This window comes from Suncus etruscus, chromosome 8 (genome assembly GCF_024139225.1).
Source record: "Suncus etruscus isolate mSunEtr1 chromosome 8, mSunEtr1.pri.cur, whole genome shotgun sequence".
NCBI classification, from domain to species: domain Eukaryota; kingdom Metazoa; phylum Chordata; class Mammalia; order Eulipotyphla; family Soricidae; genus Suncus; species Suncus etruscus.
The window spans coordinates 94,864,231-94,879,674 of record NC_064855.1 but is presented as its reverse complement, the minus strand read 5'-3'; the positions used below and the strand labels follow the sequence as shown (position 1 = coordinate 94,879,674).

General features: G+C 35.9%; 1 non-coding gene across 1 annotated transcript; it reads left to right on the top strand.

Annotated features, from left to right (window-relative positions):
- Positions 1-4,078: 4,078 nt before the first annotated feature.
- LOC126016517 (small nucleolar RNA SNORA51) lies at positions 4,079-4,211 on the top strand. Its single transcript, XR_007498312.1, has one exon. It is a non-coding gene; the product is annotated as a small nucleolar RNA SNORA51 (small nucleolar RNA).
- Positions 4,212-15,444: the final 11,233 nt, after the last annotated feature.

Genomic DNA, 15,444 nt, shown 5'->3' with positions numbered 1-15,444 from the left:
CTTTTTGGCTCACCCTAAATAATAATCTAGAAAAATCTATTCTAGCACTTTACTCAGCCATCTGTGAAGACCTACTTTCATATAAGGTAACAGTCATCGGTTCTGGGAATTAGGATTCCTTGGGAGGGTGAATGTTTTGGGACACATCTCCTTTGTAGGGGATTATAAACTCTAATACCATGTTTTCTGAGTAACACATTTTAAGTTGCTTCATAAACTTTCATAGACCATACTATCCTCATAAGTACTCATTTTCTTCTTCTCCATCACTTCTATTCTTGAGTTTTCCTATTTATCCCAAACAGATGCCATTAGCTTTATTTCACTTCATTAATAGGCTCAGTTACTTTTTTTCCTTTCTTTTGTTTGATCCATTCATCATTAAAATCTGAACCCTCAGTAAATATAATGTCATTCTCCCTGCTGGAAGAAAACCATAGATCACAGTAGATTTTTGATCAACAAATTAAATCTTAACTGCAACTGGATTTGTATTATTGATCCATAATTTTTCTGTGTATATTAAGCCAACTCTTTACAAATTTCATGAATTTCCTGCTGCATTCTCCAACTGTGTCCGTATCAATTTTTTAGGTTTCTCTTTTTTCTCATAAATCCTATAATTTAGGGTTATAATGAAATATTACATATAATAACTAGCCTAAAATAAGTTCCAAGACTCAAACTTTTTACATACTCAGGAATTTCCATGTTAATCACTTCTATGTTCATATCTTTATCCCTAAATTGTGATCATTCTTTCTTCTTTGTGTACAAAATTCGCTTTCTTTGTAATCACCTTTACCCTAACTTTCCCTTTAACTGTATCTATGCTTCTTATCTCAGAATCAATTAAACATGTATGTATTCCTGTTCTTCAGTTGTTTATCCATGTTGGCTTCTCATTTACCCATAATTTCACTTCCACTATTTCATTGAATCTGCCTTGCAAAACTCTTGTTAAAAAAGCTCGTATTTCTGAATACTTTAATTTTGTCTGTTATCAACCAGCCTGCATCCCATGGTACGGAGCACTTTGTTCAATTCCTTTTTCTGGGCATCATTTGTGATGGTAATGTGAGTAAATCTGAGATGCACATGGAGTCAATGTGGTGATGTTCAGAAGGCACGCCACCCACACCAGACATACACATATCTTATACAACTTCGCTGTTCTAACCACTTATAATATAAAGTCTATAAATAATCTTAATGACTCATTCATTGAGCCAAATACAAATAGTGTCAAAGAATAAAATCTTAAGATTGCAAGTCTGTCCTTCTTGGTGTAATGGCTCTATCACTTTTTATTCTACAATTTTCCTTTAGTGGTCACCCAACAAGTAATCAATGATTCAGTTAGACTGAAAGCTGCCTAACTTTTTCTCTCTTGTTCAGGTCTTTAAGTCTTAGTCCCTGCAGTATCTATCATTTCATCTCTTGCATATGCACACATACATACACATGCAAACAGATCTATAAAAAGTATATATTTACCTTGTCTCATAGCAATCATTGATTTGTCTTTATTTATGTTTAAAAAGTGTGAATGGGGTGACATTGTTCATGGAAATACATATATTTAGGTAGTTTTTATTAGTTTTTTACTATTATGCAGAGAAAAATAAGCAACTTTTTCCTCTACCACATGAGTTGCTAAATATATTTTTATAATGCTTTTATGCTTTGTTTATTTGGTAGGGTATACACAATGATGCTCAGGGACTGACTATTCCTGACTCTGTGACCAAGAGTGAACCCTGGCTGTGCTCCAGTGAACACAGATGGTTCTGAAATGGACCCAGGGTTGGCAGAAGGCGAGTCAAGTGTCTTAATCTCTGTACTATCACTTGAATCTCACTCCAAACTTCTTTTGTGGGGAAAAGAAACCCAGTGGTGTTTAGAGGCTCTTCCCAGCTCTAAGCTTGGGGTGGGGGTGCAAGTCTTTCCTGGCAATATTCAAAATGATGAAACAGCCCTAGGGATTGAACCCAGGTTTCCTTTTACGCAGTAGAAGGAGCTCAGCTTGTTGAGCTCTCTCCAGCTCATTACTTCATTTTTAAACATTACGATTTTGTCATCAGAATCCCTACAGATTCTAGTTGCTTTCATTAGTTAAATAGATGAAATGTTGCTCTTTCACCATAACTCCTCTACTAAAAGTAAATAGAGTAGATTTCATCACTGCAGAGTTCTTCTAGGGGTCCCAGGTGCTGGATTTGTTGCATTGAGCTTCTAAGTTTGTGTACTGATGTGGTTAAGCTCCCCATTATGTTGCCTGGGTAGGAATTTCTGCTCTTCCCTTTGCTATATGATTTTGGGCAATTTGTTCAATCTTTTTATGTCTCAATTTTTTCTTTATTTGTGAAAATAATATTACCTTTTCATAGGTGTGAAAATGAAATGAGTCAATTCACACAGGTATTTGGTTGGTAGCACTCTTTACAAAGAGGATGTAAAGGCCTAAGAGGCTACATTTGCATTTAATTTAATTCTGATTTTTAATTTAAATTTAATTAATTCTGCATTTAATTCTGCTTTTTCACTTACTCCAAATTTGGCACGGTATGTACTGACTTCTAGCAATGAATGGTACCATAGAGAAATCAAAGTTCATCTTGATTACTTCTCTCTCTTTGTAGGTGATTAGTTTCACTATATGCTTCTAAAGATTTTGTTCTTTTTATTGTGTGTTTGTTTGTTCATTTGTTTTGGGGCCACACCCAGCAGTGCTCAGGGTTTACTCCTGACTCTACTCAGGGATTTCTCCTGGCAGGGCTCTGGGACCATATGGGGTGCTGAAGATCAATCCCAAGTTTTCTGTGTGCAAGGCAATAAATCAAGCATCTCAACTGCTGTGTTATCTCTCCAGCCCAAGAGGATTTTATTTTTAGCCCTTAAATGCATTAACTTCACTCCATGACATTGAGACTAAAGGTATCTTTAAAGAGGAAACACTACTCTCCAAACAAGTGAAAGCAGAAATAAATAGATGGGACTATATTAAGCTGAGAAACTTCTGCACCTCAAAGGAAATAGTGCCCAGAATACAAGAGCCACCCACTGAGTGGGAGAAACTATTCACCCAATACCCATCAGATAAGGGGTTAATATCCAAAATATACAAGGCACTGACAGAACTATACAAGAAAAAAACATCTAACCCCATCAAAAAATAGGGAGAAGAAATGAACAGACACTTTGACAAAAAAAGAAATACAAATGGCTAAACGGCACATGAAAAAATGCTCCACATCATTAATCATCAGGGAGATGCAAATCAAAACAACAATGAGGTATCATCTCACGCCACAGAGATTAGCACACATCAGAAAGAATGAGAATAAGCAGTGCTGGCGGGTATGTGGAGAGAAAGGAACACTTATTCTGCTGGCAGGAATGCCGTCTGGTCCAAACTTTGTGGAAAGCCTTTTGGAGATTTCTCCAAAAGCTGGAAGTTGAGCTCCCATAAGATCCAGCTATACCACTCCTAGGGATATATCCTAGGAATACAAAAATACAATACAAAAATCCCTTTCTTACACCTATATTCATTGCAGCATTGTTTACAATAGCCAGACTCTGGAAACAGCCTAGATGCCCCTCAATAGATGAATGGTTAAAGAAACTATGGTACATATACACAATGGAATATTACTCAGAAGAGATGAAGTCATGAAGTTTTCCTATACATGGATGTATATGGAATCTATTATGCTGAGTGAAATAAGTAAGAGGGAGAGAGATAAGCACAGAATGGTCTCACTCATGTATGGATTTTGAGAAAAATGAAAAACATTTGTGTAATGATTTTCAGAGACAAAATAGAGGAGGACTGGAGGGTCCAGCTCCTGACATGAAGCTCATCACAGGGATCATTTAGTGCAGTCACAGAAATAATCACACTGAGAACTGTCATAACAAAATGTGACTGAATGAGGGACGTGGAAAGCCTGTCTAGAGTACAGGCTGGTGTGGGGTGGGGAGGAAGGACACTTGGGATATTGGTCATGGGAATGTTGCACTGGAGAAGGATTATATATATATAAATCAAAAAAAAAAAAAAAAGAAAAGATAAGGCCTCCCAATTCTCACCACAGGCTGTGTTCTTTACACTGACTGTATAGAAAGAGGAGGTACAATAAATGCACCCCATATATACCTCAACCCAGGCCCTTTACCTGGTCTGTATTGTGAATTGGGACACACACACACACACACACACACACACACACCACACAATAAATGCATTAACTAAATTGGTAATATTCTATTATATATTTATCCTCATCAATTTTTTCCTATAAAAACAATACATTCTTCTGGGACATTACTTCTTTATATTAGGAAGAGTAATTTTTTGTATATACTTTATTTTGTATTCACTATGGCTATCTTAAGACTTTCCTTAAAGTTAGAAATGGAAAATTTTGGCTATTCTATTCTATTCTTTGTTGTTCTCAATGAATTTTAGTAGTTCTTTAATGTTCTTCAGTTTAGTTAATTATATTTATTCTTATACTCTATATCTTATATAAATGTGATAATGTAATATATTTAATGTACTATGTATTACTTAATGTATATAATTTAATGTAATATTTTTCATATCATTCTGCTGATAAACAACTGATTTTGAAGTTTTATGTAAATTATTTTTTTCGTACAAAAGAAACTTTTATTGAAATAATATTGGTGTAAACATATTTTAGATTTTAGGGCCAAAAAGATAATATAGGAAGTAAGGCACTTGCCTTGCTGCCCATCCTGGCTTGATCACCATTATGGTTCCCAAACCGAAAATTAAAATAAAAATTCATTACCTAGGTTTCATATGTATCACATTTTAAATCTACATCTCTATATACTACCTTCTGTTTACCACCAGATTTCTAGTCGGAAAATTTGTGCTATTCCAATAAGTAATGTTTACTTTAGATTTTTCATGTTTGATTTGTTCCTTTATTAAAGGTTAATGTTTCTAATGCTTAAAATAGGAATGTCAACATAGCAGTTATTTCTCTTAAAATCCATTATCTAAAAACTATTTGGCGCTCACTTCTAGGGAAGACACATTTTCCCACAACTGACCCAGTTTAGGGATATTTCCTGAGTACTCTGCCTGCCAAGAAACCCTTCAACCCAGAGTAAACTGGGACTATTGGGAACCTGACTATTTATTTCTTGAGTTAGAAGTTTGAGGACTGAAGCATTGAGTTGTATCTACCTTTAGATAGATGAGGGCATGTACAAAGAAGGTAAACTTCAAGAGTAGTTCATGGTCCTCTCATTGGTGTCTAGTTCACTGCAGTTTATTTCAATCATATAAAGATTAAAAGTTTTTCCCCAAATTCAATGATCAAACTATAGTAAAAACTATGTTTTTAAAGTTGTCCAGACTAGATTGTACTTAGCTTTCTACCTAACACAAAATAGCTTCATTTCCCAAAAGTGAAATTTAAAAAATCAGTGATAATTTACTAAAATATAAACTATTTAGAAGAAGGCATAATATCCCTACAGAGGTCAATATGAATCTAGACAATATAAATATATGAATTTTCTGTGGTTTCCTTTTATCTTTTTAGTAATCTAATTGACAAATTTGTCTTGAACAAATCTCTAAATTTTAACAGAAAAGACTGGACAAAGAATTAATAATACATAATAGTTAAAGTAAATAGAGTTAGAAACAAGTTCTTTCCAATGGATTTTTGTTATATCAAACAGTTTGTTTTATTAGATAGATCTTTTGGAAAAAATCAGGTAAGAATACTAACCTCTTCTAGTTATTTTTAATTAGTTATCCACTCATTTATTCATTTACTTAACAAACAACATTGTCTACTTTATTCCTGGATAATTTTTTTATATCATAGGAAAATAAAGATGAAATTTCTTTAAAACCTAGCAGATATAAATGTTAAAATAATTAAGGTTTATTAAAAATAAACCTGTAGTGGCTGTAATAACATTTTTAGAATATGTAAAAGTATGATAAAGGCTTTTGTCTTGTTCTCTAAAACTTTAGATGAAAGACATGGGACGAGAAAGTACAGAAGGCAAATAGTACCCAAAATATTTATGACCTTTCTCACAATTAGTATGAAAATTAACAAGTTATCTCATGGAAAAGAAAATCCAATTTATGGACATAGTAGAAAAAGAACACTGACAAGACACATGTACTGAGTTGAAGAATAAATTAATCAGATGACTTCTGAGGTTTTTCCAAAAAGATGACATAATTCTAAAATAAATATATTATGTTTTAAGCCAATTAAACATAATGAGTTAAAATTCAGTGCTTTGTAAAAGTTTTTTTTTTTTTTTGCAAATAAAAGTCTATGGGCTTAAGAGGAAGAAAAAGAGGTAAAACAATTGCCTTGCACATGGTTGCGGTGGCCAAAATCCAGATTCAAATCCCTTGGTACTGTCCAGAACAAATAATAACCCCTGAACAATGACAGGTGTACCCCATCCCCCCAAAAAATTTAGGGCTAAAGAAATAGCACAAAAGATGCATGTTTTACAATGCATATTTTACTTGTTTTACAGCAGTCCCATGTTTAATCTTCAATAATGACCAACAGTCTTCCAAACACCACTGGGAGCAATCCCTAAGCAGAGTGGGGAAAAGGTATATATACATATATATATATATGAATAAAATCTCTAGACAAGCACCAGAGTTATTACTTCACCTTCTTTGGAGGTTTCTGTGAGCATGGAAGAAAATTCCAGTTCTGCATAATCAACTTGCAAACATATTTGCTCTACATCTTTCCTGCTATCCTTGTGTACCATTCAAGATCATCTGAGATACACTGCAGTCTCAGACCTATTCTGACAATGTGTAGCAAGATAAACCTAAGGCTAAACAGCGCTCTGATTAAAAATAACTTTAAACTTCTCATACTTTTTTGGGGGTGGTGCACTAGAGGTGCACAGTATTTACTCCTGGCTCTGTGTTCAAGGATCACTTCCTAAGGTGTTCAGGAGATGATGCTGTAAGATGCAATGACCAGGTTTAAATCCAGGCCTCTCACATGCAAAGCATGTGCTTTGAGCTATCTCTCCATCTCTGGATTCACCTGGGAGAAATCTTCAATTGGAAACTCCACTTGGAGAAAGTAATAGCATGAAAACAAGAACTGCAAAAGCATGTGGTCCATCTCTACTACATTACTGGATGCAAACCAGCTTTTTGGGGACTATAAAAGGCTTTAAGTAGGAAACATTTACACATTCTATGGTCTATGTTTTGAGCCCATTACTTCCAGATATAATAAAGTTATCAGAAATAGTTCCTAATTGCTTATTTTATAGGGAGCATTGTGTGTTAATTTTTTAGTAAGACTTCTGAAATTAAAACAGTCAAAAGCTAGGACCTAATTTAAACTGTCATTCACCCTCTCTTTATTCCAGGCTTAATATTACATGCTTGGCCACAGTTCAAAAACCTAATATCTTAGTAAGGTTTAAAATTAGTTCTAATACTGTTTACAATAGCCAGCATCTGGAAACAACCCAGATGCCCAACAACAGATGGTGGCTAAAGAAACTGTGGTACATCTATACAATAAGATATTATCAGCTGTTAGAAGAAATGAAGTCACAAAATTTGCTTATGCATGAATGGATTTGTAGACTATTAGATTGAGTGAAATAGGTCAGAGGGAGAGAGATAAGCACAGAATAGTTTCACTCATCTGTGGGATTTAAAAAAGATAAAAGAGAGTATAATAATAACACCCAGAGACAATACAGATGAGGGTTGGATGAACCTGTCCATAATAACAAGCTTATCACAAAGGGTGGTAAGTGCAGTTAGAGAAATAACTGCACTAACAGCTACTAAGACAATGATAGAGAAGACAGACAGGGGTTGGGGGGAGTAGGAAATAGAGGATCAATGGTGACAGGAAAGTTGCACTGGTGAAGGGGGTGTACATTTTATGGCTGAAACCCAATTACAAACATGTTTGTTAGCATTGTGCTTAAATAAAGAAATTATTTTAAAAATTAAAATAAAATAAAAATAGTTATAATATTCAATAATGAAACTACATCCATAGCTACCTTTTATTTATTGCATCCAAGACTACTTTCAAACTCCATGTCAATAAGAAAATGGAAAGTATCTTCTGAGATACTGTAATCACAAATACTATATCTCTTTAGAAAGAGTATTTCTAAAGAAAGCACTTTTATTTGAATGTCACGCTATATCAGCAAATATTTCTTGGGCCTGTACCTGCTTGATTAGGGAGTCGGTATTAATCCATACAGTACTTAGCAGGAAAAACATGGCAAATTTGGGTTATAGTTAAGATTAAATTGGTCTTTTAAGACTAGTGCCAAGGAGGCAACTTCATTTTCCTTTGCTGTGCCGAGGAAAGGAACTTGATGCACTCCAAAATGACTTGGGGCAAATGACTCTTCTATTCTCAGATTGGAAGAAAGGGGAACCGCCTGAGCACCACATGGAAGCAGCCTGTCATTTCCTGACATGCTGGTTTAGATTTATAAATAATAAAATGGAAAACAACTGTATTTTTTCATCATGATAAAAATATTTGTATAACAAAATGTTCTGCTTTGCCATCTACCAGGAGGTTATTTTCTCCTGAAAGTTGTGAAGATTATAATTGTCCTGAGTTCCACTCGCTAAGGATCAAGTGATTTATCTTTTCTTTTATTTTTCTGGTGACCGAGTTTTTACCCTCCTTATTTCTGAAATCCACATTTTATACTTCTACACTAAGTTGCAAATTATAGATTGGTTAGTAAAAATTTGGGGGATATATCTCAGTGATAACTTTACTTGCATGAGGCTCTGGGGTCTATCTCAATATCACAAAGCAAACAAAAAAATTAATGTTTAGTTTTCAGGCATTTATACATTTTGACCATTTAACATGTTAGCCAGTATTTTTATATTCCAGTTATCTTCATATGACTCCTTACTGATTTTAGAAGAAGTTCTAGTAGCAATAGCAAATAATTGTATAACTCTTGCTAAATTGGTTCACATAGTCCCATGTGCTATTGATTTTCCTATCTTACAGATGGAGAAATCAAGGCCCAAAATAGTTATGAAACTTTTTCAGAAGTTAAAACAAGTGTGAGAGCCGAAATTTGAAACTCAGCCTGGCATTTTACTACCCACTAAGCTATACTGATTCCACACACTCTCTATCTTGCTAAACCAATTAAAAGAACAACAGTTATAAATGTCTTTGCTGCCAATTCAGGCAGTCAATTGTTGTTCCAAATCAACTCAAATTACTTTTGCCTCCATATCTACCTAGCCTCACCCCTTCTTGTGCACACTTTAATTTTAAAGCATTTATTTCCACTACCACCCTCCACTCCCCCCTTTAGTTGATTTTGGTGATTAAAGAGAACTGTTCATCTGCAACAAAAGCAAAGACATTTCTGCCGATAGCAAGAAATGACAGCTGAAACAGCATTTAAAGTACATCTTGAATAAATGTTCAAAAGCATGCCCTTAGGGCAATTTCCTGTTTTACTGGAAAATCTACTTTGCTAGTGTCTGATAAAATTGTATGAACAGTGGAAGCTTAATTCTCCAAGGCATGTTCTATGAAGCATTTGACAGCTTATCTGATGAAATCCACCCTACTACCAGTTCAGAGAGACCATGTGCCCCTCACAGAGGAAGCCAGTTTGAATGGCTCTTATAGCCTGTGGGCTGATGTTATTAGTGCCTAAGTGAACTGATTAGTATTTCGCTGAGTTATTTCCCAGCAATTGTACATAGGCTTGATATGCCAAAGGGTTTCCATCTTGTAGAATCAATCCACTGTTGAAAATGACTTGCTTGTATAGGGAAATCTGATTAGAGCTATTTAATATTTTGAGTCATCCAGGTGATCCAATAAATTTAGACAAAATTAAATCACTACTAACATGAGATTGAATGAAATGTCAGTCCAGGCCCACAATTAAGTGCTCGACTTTTCATAAACCCTGAGACCAATAAGCCACCATTCATAAACAAAAGTGTCAAGAATGACTCTAGTGGCTCAGATCTGCCACAAGGTGGTAGGAAAGAGCATAGCAGAGACGTTGAAGCAACTAAAATATTCCTCATTGCACACATAAATACAATGATGTTTAAAAACTCAAGACATTCAAGTAGAGTCTCCTAAGATTTCCTTCTCCATAGTAGACAACAATAGAAGTGAAGTCTACTGGACTGTTTGGATTTTGTTACAGTTCATGGTTGTATACCAAAGTGTATCAGTCTTTGTGCTCAAGGTTGTTGACAGAAAGTGTGTGTGTGTGTGTGTGTCTGTGTGTGTGTGTGTGTCTGTGTGTGTCTTTGTGTAGCCTTCCCGTAATCAAATGCTACTAATATGCCTAGTTAAAGAAAATAATAACCAGGGGCCAGAGAGATAGCACAGCGATAGGGAGTTTGCCTTGAACACAGTGGACCCAGGACAGGCAGTGATTCGAATCCCAGCATCCCAGAGGGTCCCCCTGTGACGGACAAGAGCTAACTCTGAGAGCAGAGCTAAGAGTAACCCATGCGCAGTGCCGGTGTGACCCAAAAGGAAAAAAAGAAAAAGAAAGAAAATAATAGCCAAGTCGGACAACCAAATGGCATAATTTGGGATCGCATCTAATCACATCCTCATGCAATTTAATTTTACTCACTACATGGACTAGGAAGGATGTGCAATCTTATCAGGGCAAAACATTCTAATTTATTATAGTTGGCATAATATGTTTACAATGGTATTGACATTCATGGTCTTGATATGCACAAAAACATAAAATCACATAGTGTCTTCTTTGTAAAATATGCTAAAGATACTTTTCTGGAATCGCAAGGATGTTCTGATTTTAAATTCCTGGCTAGTCTTATTCCTAAGAATACTGTGAAGTATAAGGTAACCCTTTCCCCAATTTCCTGTTTCCCTCACCTCTTCTTTTAAGATGTTAATCCCACCTGGTTAGAAACACAGTGCAATTGTCTTTTACTTCCTTTTTTATCTAGCATAGTCATCTCAAGATTCACTAAAATTTTGTCCCCAAAAGTACAATCTCCTTTTTAATGGTAGTGGTAAATCCCTTCAGTTTATATGACACCGTTTAGCTAGCCATCAAAACAGGTGTTCTAGTTGAGTTCATACTTGGGCAGTCTTGAATAAATGTTGCTATGAACAAGGGTACAAATATCCCATTGAATTGCTGTTTTTATATCTGTCAGACACTTATCTAGGAGCAAAATTGCTAATCCATATTAAATTTTCATTTTTTATGTATTTCTCAAGATTGCTTTCCATAGCAGCTATATCCATTTACATGCTCAATACCAGTGATCTTTCAACCACTGATTCATAGGTAAAGAAAGGTTGAAAGCCACTGATCTACTGCCTTGATCATAACTGCTGAATTCTGTGGCTCAGGATACAGGAGAGATGCCAGTCTGTACAGATCAGAGGAAATGAGAAGTGTTGAGAAGGAGAGAGGATGTGACATTTTCTCTGTTTGTGACACGAAGTTAGTCTTCTTCTTACTTATAGGAATTAATGTTCCTGCATTTTTTAAGCAAAAGCTGGAAAGTGAAACTACTTGGTTTTGCCAGTTGGGAGAGAGAGAAAAAAATATATGCATAAAAAATATATATGTATATATATGCACACATTCTTTTTAATTCCACATGGAATTAAGTTGTAGATTCAAAAGAAAGAAAATTAATGTCTAAACTGGGATGATGCTCGTTCCCCAAAGAGGCAGACTGGGTTCATTCTCTGAGCCTGATTATAAAGCAGGAGGTGTAGGGAAGATGCCATCAGTACCAAAAGACCCCACACAACATCCTCTATTTTTATGGGGGGGGGGGGTTGGGTCACACCCGGTGCTCCAGGCAGACACTGGGACCATATGGGATGCTTGGATTCGAACCACCTTTCATTCTAGATCGGCTGCTTGCAAGGCAGCTGTGCTATCTCTCTGGCCCCAACATCCTGACTCTTAATGAAGCTCTAAACTAGCACTAAGTGAGGGCTGAGATGGGTTTTCCCAAGATCTTGCTCTTGCTGCATTAATCAATTCCCCTGAAAAGAGGTGATTTGAGCTTCCTTTTCTTCTGGCTTTAAAGGTAATAAAAGCCTGTTAGTCAGTTTCTCCTTTGCATGCATTTAGTAACTACCAAGACCACAGACATGTACATGAAATGATACATTAATCTAGGAGCAGTTACTATTCTCTGCAAAAGCTGATGTTATAGCATATTTTATTAAAACTCTAATTTGGGGACAAATGAAAACGTCTGAAAAGTCCTACATAAAGACATCTTTTAGAAATGCAATAAGAAAGCAATAGTTATTTGTTATATTAATTATCATCATGTTTAGGTAGCTTTGGGACAATGTGAACTCCTTTTGGTCATTTTAAACCACTAAAACTATAATCAGCATATTGAATATATTGTAGCTTCAAACTCTCAACTGGCTTTCTTTCCTTCATTTCCTTTGCTCCTTTCCTTTTCCTCCCACTCTTTTATTTTCTTCTTTCTCTTTTTTATTTTTCTTCTTTTTTTCTTTCCTTCTTTATTTTTTCCTTCTATTTCTATCTTTTTCTTCTTTCTTTATTTATTTCTTTCTTTTTCTTCTTTCTTTTTTCTTTCTTTTTCTTTCGTTCCTCCTCTCCTCTCCCCTTCTCTCCTCTGCTTTCTTCTCTCTCCCCTCCCTTCCCCTCTCCTCTCATATCTTCTTCCCTTTCTCTTCTCTCCTGTCCTCTCTCCTTTTTAACTTTTTTTTCTTTATTTAAACATATTGATTACAAATATGATTGTGATTAGGTTTCAGTCATGTAAAGAACCCCCCCTTCACCAGTGCAACATTCCAACCACCAATGTCCCAAATCTCCCTCCATCCCACCCCACCCCCACCTCTACTCTAGACAGGCTTTTCAGTTCCCTCATTCATTCACATGATTATGTTAGTTCTCAGTGTAGTTATTGGTATAACTGCACTCACCACTCTTTGTAGTGGGTTTCATGGAGTTAGCTGGAAGTTCCAGCCTTCTTCTCATTGTCTCTGAAGATTGTAGCAAAAATGACTTTTATTTTTCTTAAAACTCATAGATGAGTTAGACTATTCTGTGTCTCTCTCCCTCTGACTTATTTGATTCAGCATAATAGATTCCATGTACATCCATGTATAGGAAAATTTCATGACTTCATTTCTCCTGACAATTGCATAATATTCCATTGTGTATATGTACCACAGTTTCTTTAGCCATTCGTCTGTTGAAGGGCATCTTGGTTGTTTCCAGAGCCTGGCTATTGTGAATAGTGCCGCAATAAATATAGGTGTGAGGAAGGAGTTTTTGAATTGTGTTCTTGTATTCCTAGGGTATATTCCTAGGAGTGGAATAGCTGGGTCGAATGGTAGCTCAATTTCCAGTTCTTGGAGGAATCTCCATATCGCCTTCCATACAAGTTGGACTAGACGGCATTCCCACCAGCAGTGAATAAGAGTTCCTTTCTCTCCACATCGCCGCCAGCACTGATTGTTCTCATTCTTTGTGATGTGTGCCAATCTCTGTGGTGTGAGATGGTATCTCATCATTGTTTTTATTTGCATCTCCCTGATGATTAGTGATGAGGAGCATTTTTTCATGTGCCTTTCGGCCATTTGTATTTCTTTTTTTTATCAAAGTGTCTATTCATTTTTTCTCCCCATTTTTTGATGAGATTAGATGTTTCTTTCTTGTAAAGTTCTGTCAGTGCTCTGTATATTTTAGATATTAGCCCCTTATCTGATGGGTATTGGGTGAATAGTTTCTCCTACATGGTAGGTGGCTCTTGTGTCCTGGGCACTATTTCTTTTGAGGTGCAGAAGCTTCTCAGCTTAATGTATTCCCATCTGTTGATCTCTGCTTCCACTTGTTTGGAAAGTGCAGTTTCCTCCTTGAAGATGCCTTTAGTCTCAATGTCATGGAGTGTTATACCTACGTGTTGTTCTATATACCTTATGGTATCAGGTCTGATATCAAGGTCTTTAATCTATTTGGATTTTACCTTCATACATGATGTTAACTGGGGGTCTATGTTTGCTTTTTTGCAAGTGGCTAACCAGTTCTGCCAGCACCACTTGTTGAAGAGATTTTCTCTGCTCCACTTAGGAATTCTTGCTCCTTTGTCAAAATTAGGTGATTGTATGTCTGGGGAACATTGTCTGAGAACTCAAGACTATTCCACTGATCTGAGGGTCTGTTTTTATTCCAATACCATGCTGTTTTGATAACTATTGCTTTGTAGTACAGTTTACAGTTGGGGAAAGTAATGCCTCCCATTTTCCTTTTCCCTAGGAGTGCTTTAGCTATTCTAGTGTGTTTATTGTTCCAGATGAACTTCATAAGTGTTTGATCCACCTCTTTGAAGAATGTCATGGGTATCTTTAGAGGGATCGCATTAAATCTGTACAATGCTTTTGGAAGTATTGCCATTTTAATGATGTTAATCCTGCCGATCCAGGAGCAGGGTATGTGTTTCCATTTCCATGTGTCCTCTCTTAGTTTTTGGAGCAGGGCTTTATAGTTTTCTTTGTATAGGTCCTTCACGTCTTTGGTCAAGTTGACTCCAAGAGTTTTGAGTTTGTGTGGCATTGATGTGAATGAGATTGCCTTCTTGACGTTCATCTCTTCCCTATCATTATTGGTGTACAAAAAGGCCATTGATTTCTGTGTGCTAATTTTGTAGCCTTCCACCTTGGTATATGAGTCTATTATTTCTAGAAGCTTTTTGGTAGAGTCTTTAGGGTTTTCTAAGTAGAGTATCATGTCATCTGCAAACAGTGAAAGCTTGACTTCTTCCTTTCCTATCTGGATCTTCTTGATATCTTTTTCTTGCCTGATCGCTATAGCAAGCACTTCTAGTACTATGTTGAAGAGGAGTGGTGAGAGTGAACAGCCTTGCCTTGTACCAGAATTTAGAGGAAAGGCTTTTTTTTTTTCTCCATTGAGGATAATATTTGCCATTGGCTTGTGGTAGATGGTTTTAACCAGATTGAGAAAGGTTCCTCCCATTCCCATCTTGCTGAGAGTTTTTTTTTTTTGATCAAGAATAGGTGTTGGACCTTATTAAATGCTTTCTCTGCATCTATTGATATGATCATGTGATTTTTATTTCTTGTTCTTGATGTTTTGTATTATGTTGATAGATTTACTGATCTTAAACCATTCTTGCATTCCTGAAATGAAACCTACTTGGTTGTAGTGTATGATCTTCTTTTGATGATGCATTGGATCCTATTTGCCAGGATTTTTGGAAGATCTTTGCATCTGCATTCATCAGGAATATTGGTCTGTAATTTTCTTTTTTGGCAGCATCTCTGTCTGGTTTTGGTATCAAGGTGATCTTGGCTTCATAAAAGCTGTTTGGGAGTGTTCCCATTTTTTCAA